Here is a 9930-nt window from a genome sequence, read left to right on the forward strand (position 1 = left end):
TGAATTCACATGATATCTTTATGTGAAGAAGAGAGTAAAACATAAGGTTTTAATCACGGAAAATGATCCTGCTCTGTTAACACACTCACATCTCATTTAAAAAGATGGGCTTGTTAAGTGATGACATAATGCTCCTACTGAACGCACCACTGTTTCCGGGTCCAAACCCTAACTCATTTCACTTGAGAATACTATCAGCAGCCGTTTATGAGAACTGTTTATTCATATTAACAGTGGTGGACAAAGTACACAAGTCAAGTACTTGAGTAAAAGGACAGATACGTATAATAAAATATTACTCCAGTAAAAGTAAAAGTGCTCCTTTTTCAATTTTACTCGAGTGAAAGTACTTAAGTAAAAAAAAAGTACTGATAAATTTATTTTGCAATTTTATATAGGCTACTTAATTGAATTTATAGTAGCACATATTTTTTTATAATCCTACTGCTCAAAATACCCGGGATTTTCCCAAAATAACCACTATATGAAGTAAAAATACATTTTTGTTGTTGATATGGACTATGTTGACGCGAGTGATGTAGTAATATCCAATGTGAAGGTACACTGCAATGTACGTTGACCATCTAATTTTAGCTAGACAGTTAGCATCAGCTAACAATATTTACTTATTTTCAAAATGGTTATTTATAAACATTCATCTGTCTACTCTAGTTGATCCAAACAATATATAAATATTTATACTGTTGATAAACAATATAAAAACAGACGTCACGTAGGACTACATGCATAGCATTTTAATAAAACTGCTAACATTACAGCAGCGGGGAATATGAACGTGCATGAGTTATTTTATTTAATCTGTGTTATTTTCCTGTTTTGTTTTTTGACCTGAAACATAGAGACACTGATGTTGATGTGTCTGAATTCAAGCATTTCAGTGGGCTTAAACAGATCACCCTTTACAGCAGATTTAATTCACAAACAATGGACAGTTTTGACCTAAATATGATTTTCAGTTACAATAATTAATCTTAAAATTCGACATTAGTAACTTTTCGCAGCATCAGTCGCGTGCGCGCACAAGATCTCCCGGTTCTTACTTGTGAATTCAGTTGTGAATTCACTGGAGACTCGCTCTAAACAGCTCATTTGAATCAGTGAGTTGTCAACTCAAGAACAGCTGCAATCGGATCATTCCAATTCGTGAATGAATCATTTGGTGCGATTGGCGAATCAGTTTAACAGGTTCATTCAAAAGAATCAATTTGTTCATGAATCAGACACCACTTCTGCGTCTCAGAGCACGTGATATATTATAAAAAGTAACGTATAAGTTTTATGAAATGTAGTGAAGTAAAAAGTACGATCTTACACTTTGGAAGTATTATCTTACTTTTTGGTAGTATTATATCACATTGTGAGTGTATTATTAGTACCGTTTGTTGTTTTCTCATGTCATCTGACAGAGCGTTTGGACCCGGAAGTCACAGAAGAGGTGACGCTTGACGTCAGACTTAACAAGCCAATACTCCTGAACATAAGCATGACGCAATCGGTCACGAGACACAAAAGAGCCAATGGCATTTCACAACCAAGGCTGATGAAAACGTTCATCTGGCAGCATTTTTTTATTTTATTTTACGAACAAACAGAATGAGCTTCACGGCGGACGGAGACCGTGTCTATTCCTCTCACAAATCAATCGTTTTGCCTCGGAAGACTTGGAATATTAATAATTTTTGAATAAATTATGACTGTAGCTTTATCTGCCAGTTATATCTGGTGTTTTATTGACAAATTGTAGGTTTGGGCACAGGGGTTGAGTTATGTGCTTCTAAATGTGTAAATATTGTAATGTAAAACGTCCCGGTTACGTATGTAACCTTGTTTCCCCCGAGGGAACGAGACGCTGCGTCCAGAGAACGCTTTGGGAACGCCTTTGGCGGACGACGCTCTGAAAGAATGTGTAATCGAACCAATGAGAAAGCAGGACGTCACGGGTGGGTGACGTCATCGACCAGGAAGCATAAAAGCACGTGCGAAGCCGGCCGGCGTCAGCTTCGTGGATGAAGCGAGCGCTCGACAGGGATGCCGGAAGGATGGACCGAGACGCAGCGTCTCGTTCCCGGGGAACCAAGGTTACATACGTAACCGGGACGTTCCCCTTCAGGAACTCGAGCTGCGTCCAGAGAACGCTTTGGGAACGAGATGCCCACGCCACCAGACTTCCAAATCCCTGCCTAGTGAAAGAGCTAGGGCAGGAGGACAGAGGAGCCAGGAGTGGCTCGGACATCAAGGCTGTAAAACCTTACAAAGGTGAGAGGCGTGGACCATCCCGCGCATTACAGATGTCCTGTATTGGGACACCTGCAGAAAAGGCCTTAGAGGCGCCCAAAGCGCGCGTTGAATGAGCCTTGACCCCCAAAGGTGAGGGGAGGTCAGAGGACTGGTAAGCCGTAGATATAGCATCCACAATCCATCTACTTAAAGTCTCTTTTGAAGCAGGAGACCCTTTTTAGGGGGCCATAGCAGACGAACAACTGTTCTGATTTTCGCCACAGGGCAGCTCTGTGGACATAGGCATCTAGGGCACGTACCGGGCACATACAATTAAGCTTCTGCTGGTCAGGCTCCCGGAAGGGAGGAGGACAAAAGGCCTGGAGCACAACCGGCTGTGGTGGGTGGGTGGGGACCTTAGGAACATACCCTGGTCTAGGGTAAAGGAAGGCATTAATATTGCCTGGAGAAAACTCTAAATGAGAAGGGGCCACAGAGAGGGCCTGCAGGTCCCCAACCCGCTTGAGGGAAGTAAGGGCTAGTAGAAGCACCGTCTTAATGGTAAGAAACCGAATCGGGATTTCTTCCAAAGGCTCAAAAGGAGGTTTGCAAAGAGCTTCAAGCACCACAGTCAGATCCCAAGTGGGGACACGGGGTCGTGTCGGAGGCCTCAGCCTCAGTACACCACGGAGGAAACGTATAACCAGTGGGTTCTTACCCACAGAAACACCATCGAGAAGGGCGTGGTAGGCCGAAATTGCCGCCACGTAAACCTTCAGGGTGGAGTGGGCTAACCCTGTGGAGAAACGAGCCTGCAGAAACTCCAGTACTGTACCAACCGGGCAGTTAACTGGGTCTTGCTGGCGCTCTTCACACCATGAAGTGAAAAGCTTCCACTTCAGGGCATATAGTCTCCTCGTAGAGGGAGCTCTGGACTGGAGGATGGTCTCCACAACCTCAGTTGAGAGACCGGAATCTATGAGTTGTGCCCCCTCAGGGGCCACACCCACAGCTTCCACAACTCCGGACGGGGGTGCAGAATGGTGCCCCCTGCTTGTGAGAGGAGATCCCTCCTGACGGGAATCTCCCATGGAGAGCCGTTGAGGAGAGATATCAGGTCCGAGAACCATACTCGGCCCGGCCAGTACGGGGCTACTAATAGTAGGCTGACCCCGTCCCGGCGTACTCTCTCCAGAACTCCTGGGAGCAGAGCAATCGGGGGAAAGGCATACAGACGAAGCCTCGGCCACGTCTGTACCATAGCATCCAGCCCCAGGGGAGCTGGATGAACTAGAGAGAACCAGAGGGGACATTGTGCATTCTCCCTCGTGGCAAAGAGATCTAATTGGGCTCGCCCAAAGATCTCCCATATCTGCTCCACCACCTCTGGGTGAAGCATCCATTCCCCGGGCCTCGGCCCCTGTCTCGACAGGATGTCTGCTCCCACATTCAAATGCCCAGGAATGTGAACTGCTCGAAGAGAGAGGAGTTTGTCCTGGGACCACACAAGGATCTGGTGCGCCAGCTTGTATAAGGGGCGCGACCGCAGACCTCCCTGGTGGTTGATATAATAGACCACCGCTGTGCTGTCGGTGCGAACCAGCACATGGCGATCTCTGAGGTCTGGTAGAAAGTACTTCAATGCTAGAAATACGGCCAGCATCTCGAGGCAATTGATGTGCCAATCGAGATGACGACCCGTCCACAGACCTTGGGCGGGGCGACCACTCATGACCGCCCCCCACCCAGTGAGGGATGCATCTGTCGCTAGCGTTACGCGGCGGCAAGGAGCTCCCAAAGTCGGGCCCTGATTTAGGAACCACGGCTTCTTCCACATGTCTAAGGCACGTAGCCCTCTGCGCGTGACCTTGATCATGCGGAGCGGGTTCCCCTCGGGAGAACCCTTTTGACTTGAGCCACCACTGTAGGGGTCTCATGTACAGCAGGCCAAAAGGTATCACGTTGGACGCTGCTGCCATCAGACCCAATAGTTGTTGAAACTGTTTGACAGTGAGTGACCGCCCTGCTTGACTCTCTTGACTGCGGTGAGGATCGACACAATACGAGCAGGGGACAAACGTGCCTGCATCGTGGTCGAATCCCACACCACGCCCAGATAAGTGGTCCTCTGTAATGGAGAAAGTACACTTTTCTTGACGTTTAGTCTTAACCCCAACGTTTCCATGTGGGCGAGAACGACATCTCGATGTCGAGCCGCTAAAGTCTCGGACGCTGCTAGGATCAGCCAGTCGTCGATGTAGTTTAATATGCGAATGCCCTGAAGCCGAAGAGGGACCAGGGCGGCATCTACGCATTTCGTAAACGTGCGGGGTGAGAGTGCTAAGCCGAAGGGAAGAACCCGATACTGGTAAGCTTCGCCCCTGAAAGCGAACCTCAGGAACTTCCTGTGTTGAGGAAGGATGGAAACATGAAAGTATGCGTCTTTCAGGTCTATCGTCACAAACCAGTCCTCGGACCTGATTTGTGACACTACTTGCTTGACTGTAAGCATTTTGAATTTCAGTTTCATGACTGAATGATTGAGGCGACGGAGATCGATGATCGGCCGCAGCCCCCCATCCTTCTTTGGAACAATGAAGTACCGACTGTAGAACCCGGACTCCCTTGCGTGAGGAGGGACCACCTCGATGGCCTCCTTCCTCAGAAGGGTCTCTACTTCCTGCTCCATGACCAGAGCCTGCTTGGGGCCCACCAGAGTGGGAAAAACCCCGTCGAAAGGCGGCGGCGGAGCGCCGAACTGAATAGCATAACCTTTCTCTACAGTGCACAGGACCCATGCAGACACATTTGGCAGTAGCTTCCACGCTGCTAAATAGTCTACTAAGGGAACCAGCCGCTCGAGGCTGGCCTCTGGATTTGACTGAACTACTAGCTCGGAGACCTGTAACGGCGGACCGGCAGAAGACTGCCGAGCTAACTGTTCTAGAGACCCCCCGAGGGGGTGACGAGCACCCTGGTTCCGCTACGTTCCCGGGCGGAGAAATCCGGGGCAGAAGCTCGTCGGAGGCCGTTGTGTCCTGTAACCTTGGCAGGAACAGCAAATCGACCTCCCGAGGGCACCGAGGAGAAACGGCCACCGTGTAATGCGGTGTGACTCGTTCCTCCCCGGTAGGGGCTGCCCTCGGCGGCCCTGGTCTGGCGTCAGGACCGCTTTGGGGCCTGGGCCCTCCTAGACTGAAGCACGACCCTCAGGTCGGGCCTCGCCTTGGAGGACCCCGGCCTAGAGTGCCGCGGGTCTCGGTCCCCTGGCGGTCTCTTTGGTGGCACGGAGAGCTAAATCTGCGGTCCTTTGGAGTTCCTCCAGATCTACTTTCTCACCCTCAGCTAGCCCCTTCAGCAGGTCAGCCTGATATGCTTGGAGCACTGACATTGTATGCAGACATGCTCCAGCTTGACCTGCTGCCGAGTACCCCCCTACCCACAAGCGCTGAAGTTGTTCGTAGCGGCTTAGAGGGTAAGGCGGGAGCCTTCAATGACGATGCCCCGGCGGGAGACAGATAGCTCGCAAGTGTCTGCTCCACACGGGGCATCGCCTTATAGGCTCGCTCATCGAGCCCCACCACATTTCCATAGTAATCTGAGGCGGGGACGAATAAGCGAGCCGAAAATGGTCTTTCCCACGATCTCGAGATCTCTGAGTGGAGATCGGGGAAGAATGGAAGGCTCCTCATTGGAGGTGGAGGCTTACTCCGCAGAAAACGCTCATCTAACTTGCTTCTCTGCGGAGTAGCTTTTACCTCGGCGGGCCAGTCGATGTTTAGCTTATCAACCGCACGAGTAACCACCTCCAAAAGCTCCTCGTACTGCAGCGATTGAGGGAGTGGCTCCTCAATCGCACTCTCCAAGTCAACCTCCTCAGAGGAAGACAGGAGGAGAGAAGAGCCCGCTCCTTGGGAGGAAGTAGCCGCAGTGCGGGCTTCCGAACCCTCAGAACGGGCATCGGACCTGCCGGGTAAGGAAGGAGATAGGGGGTCACCCGTCTCCATTCCCTCCAGCAGGTCCAGCTGCGAACCCCAGGAATGCAGTGCCCGCTCCGCCTCGACGGCAGCGGGACCAACACCCTGGGGAACGCTGGTGAAGGCTCCCTCCTCAAAGAGAGCCTTCCGAGAGCGGAGCACCCGCAAAGGAAGTGCTTCACAATGCGGGCAGTCAGTCCTCTCGAGGGCTGACATAGCATGCTCCGCTCCCAAGCAGACCACGCACATGCTGTGTGTATCCCCACTCGTAATATATCTCTTACAAGGGGGAACACACAGCGTGAAATGCGGCCCGCTCTTATTGCCACTCTTAGACTTGTCAGATTTCTTAGACATATCCTCGAAATAAAAGGCGTGCTAACTTGCACAAAAACAGAGGATATCAGACACAAACACAGAGCGCTCCGCTGAAAGACAGAAGCTGACGCCGGCCGGCTTCGCACGTGCTTTTATGCTTCCTGGTCGATGACGTCACCCGCCCGTGACGTCCTGCTTTCTCATTGGTTCGATTACACATTCTTTCAGAGCGTCGTCCGCCAAAGGCGTTCCCAAAGCGTTCTCTGGACGCAGCTCGAGTTCCTGAAGGGGAACTGTTGTGACTGTTTACATTGAAAAAATCACACCCCAACATATATATTTAATCATGACAATAAAATTCCTAGTGCCTTTTGCGTCAGCACTATAACGCCAAGGGTTTCTTATTTAAAGTAATGAAGGACCCTGCATGTCGAAAAATGACGCTAAAGGGTCCTGACCAAGCGACAATATGTAACGATTTGGGAGTCTTCGGAAACTTCTCACCATGATTCCTTAATCAATACGGCCCCAAAAATTAAGCCATCGTGGTGTCGTTTGCATACTTTTGTCACAAATACGAAGACTTTGATAGTGGCTTATTTCAAACCTCTTCCTCACACAGATACCAAGTTAAAGCGGCCATTCTAGAACAGTTCTTTCTTAGCTTGCGTGGATAGATTGGATTCATCTTTGCACAGACAGTGTTAGTTGCTGATTCTGACGTTAAGTTCAATACTATAACTTGAGGCCATAATACTCCTTTAAAATTGGCTTTTGTGAGAGAGCGTGTGTGTTGGGAGGGGCACCGATCAGCATTAGCATCTTAACAAACGTATAATTGTGCGTTCTCTCCTCAGTAGGGGGCACGTGTAAATGACACTCCCCTGGGAGCTCCTGATCCACTTTCTGATCTCGCAGATCCATCGCTGATCAAAACCAGCGCTGCGGCCGACGTGCTTCAAACAGCCGGGACCCCAGCCAGCGGGGGACCACACACCCCTCACCGACAGCTATTCTGAATCGCCAAACTGATACAAAAATGCATTCGTTATAAACTAGTTAAGGCAGCTGCATGATTTTTTTGATCCTGCATTCAATATCGGTGCAGCAGGGATGACCTCCACCCACGTCTGGCATGTTACGAAACACCTCCGATGTTATCCATCATAGCACAACCCTGGAGAATTCACGCAGACAGCAGCTATTATCACCTTCAACCCATCATCATCATTATCATAGCAGACAGTCCAGCGGCCTACAGGAAGAGCATGAGTTCAGCATTACTGTCCTCTGCAGGCCTGAGGAAAGGTGCATTTGCTATGTCAGAGGATAGTTGAGCTTTTACTGCTCTCAGCTACTCATCTGCTCTGTTTTATTAACAAACCGATAGAGCCATTTGTCAGGACTTTGAAATGTTTGTAAATCAGTGATCAAGCAAACCCAAGTATTGCATATTTGGTGACAAACCAATGAGGTTTGTTCTTGCGTGTTTATTCAAATATGCTTGTGCTTCTGCAAAGAACCAATGAAGTTTATTCTTGTGTGTCACTCATGCGTGGTTAAGCTTCTGCTTACCAAATTTGATGCGCTGTGCTTTAAAGTATGTGCAGTGATCAGTGTTTGCATGTGGGAATGAAGTGTGCAAAATGCCACCAATAAAATGCAAATATCATGATAACAGTTACATAAGATAAAAAAAAGCACATCTAACATAACCCCATTATGTTTATTTTTCATATTAATCATTGCAACAAACATTTATCACTCATTTTAGAGCTTTTAAATATATTAGCTGATATTATTTAAATTATTAATACATGTATTTTCTTTACAAAAAAAAAATAGTCCTACTCATGGATGTATTATGTAAACGTGTATTTTACACAAACATGGCAATTTGCATAAGTATACTAAGCCATTAAACCTTAAACTTGTCTAATATGCAGTACTGGAGTTTCTTCTGTTTATGACATTGCAGAACGTTCTGAATAAACATTTTTTTTTCGAGTGAATTTCAAGGAATATACTGTGCTCTGTGAATAGGGAGCACTGAACACTGTGTTTGAATGGACAAAAATAATGAGACGTTACTAAAATTATTCAATTGTTTTCTAAAGATAAACAAAAGTTTTAGGGATTTGAAACAATTTGAGAGTGAGCATCCAAAACATGACAAATTTAAATTTTTGGATGAACTATCTCTTTAAGCCATAATCAACTCTAGACTTTAAAAAGGCTAAATTTATTTGGACACTACAATGAATGAGATATGATGTCTTAATTCTGTTGTCTTAAACTAAACTATTTCTCCTATCATGAATAAAGTGAAAATGAAAAAAAAAAAAAGTGTCAATTAAATTTAGATCTGCTCATGTTGCATAATTTTTAGGCCTTTTTAAAGCGTTGAAGATCATTATAACCAGTCACACAAGATTCTGTTATGGTCTCCAGATCTTACGCTGCATTTACAACATGTCGTAATAAGTGTAATTTCGAAATGACAACACATAACGTTCTACTTGGAGCTGTTCACAGCCTTGGAACTATTGCACATAATGCCTAATGAATCTGAGGTGGTCAGATGGTACAAGTTGTAGCTTTCAGAAAAGTCCCAGTTCTATGAGGACATGAATACGCACTTATAGATATGTATAGGTAGATGCAATATTTGACAGCTTCAAGCACGTAGACCTATGCTAATGTTCGGGAGTATCTTTTGAATGAGATGCAAGCGAGTTAACGGAGCGGGATCGTTTTCACCGATTATACCTTATGTTTCACTCTCTTTTTCGCGTAAAGATATTGTATGGATTCAAAAGACACAGAATGCAACATGACATGTTTGTAATGCTTTTAAACTGCTTGTTTATGGTCAGTTTCTGCAATAAACACCTGTGACTGTACTTATATTTGCTTATTATGTGTTATAAATTATTCAGAAGTGGGTCAATTTAGGGTAAGTTAGGGGTACAAATTTATATAAAATTGCAAACCATTAAATTAAGGCAAACAACTGAAATCAGTGGAGGACCCTGCAACGCCAAAGGGTCAAGCGTCAATATGTGACGGGTTGGGAGTGAGAATGTGTTGTACAGTCATAACATGCGGCTGATCTAGCCTGAAAAATAAGCTTTTTAAACGCTATTTGAGCTTAAGAAACAGCATTCATGGGGCAGTTCATTTCAGATTTTGTTGCTGATTTGTTGATTTAATTGTGAGTTCAGCAAGCAGTTTTTGAGATTTCAGGATTCCCCCATTCATTTAGACAGGACTTGATCTCGTACGAGCTGCCCGAAGGCATTGCAAATATGACCGCTGAATGAACTGACTTTCCTTGAAAGGGACTTTGTGGCAATATCTACAGACTTTTACGGTAATCAGCTAATCTAGCCAGTTG

This window comes from Labeo rohita, chromosome 19 (genome assembly GCF_022985175.1).
Source record: "Labeo rohita strain BAU-BD-2019 chromosome 19, IGBB_LRoh.1.0, whole genome shotgun sequence".
NCBI classification, from domain to species: domain Eukaryota; kingdom Metazoa; phylum Chordata; class Actinopteri; order Cypriniformes; family Cyprinidae; genus Labeo; species Labeo rohita.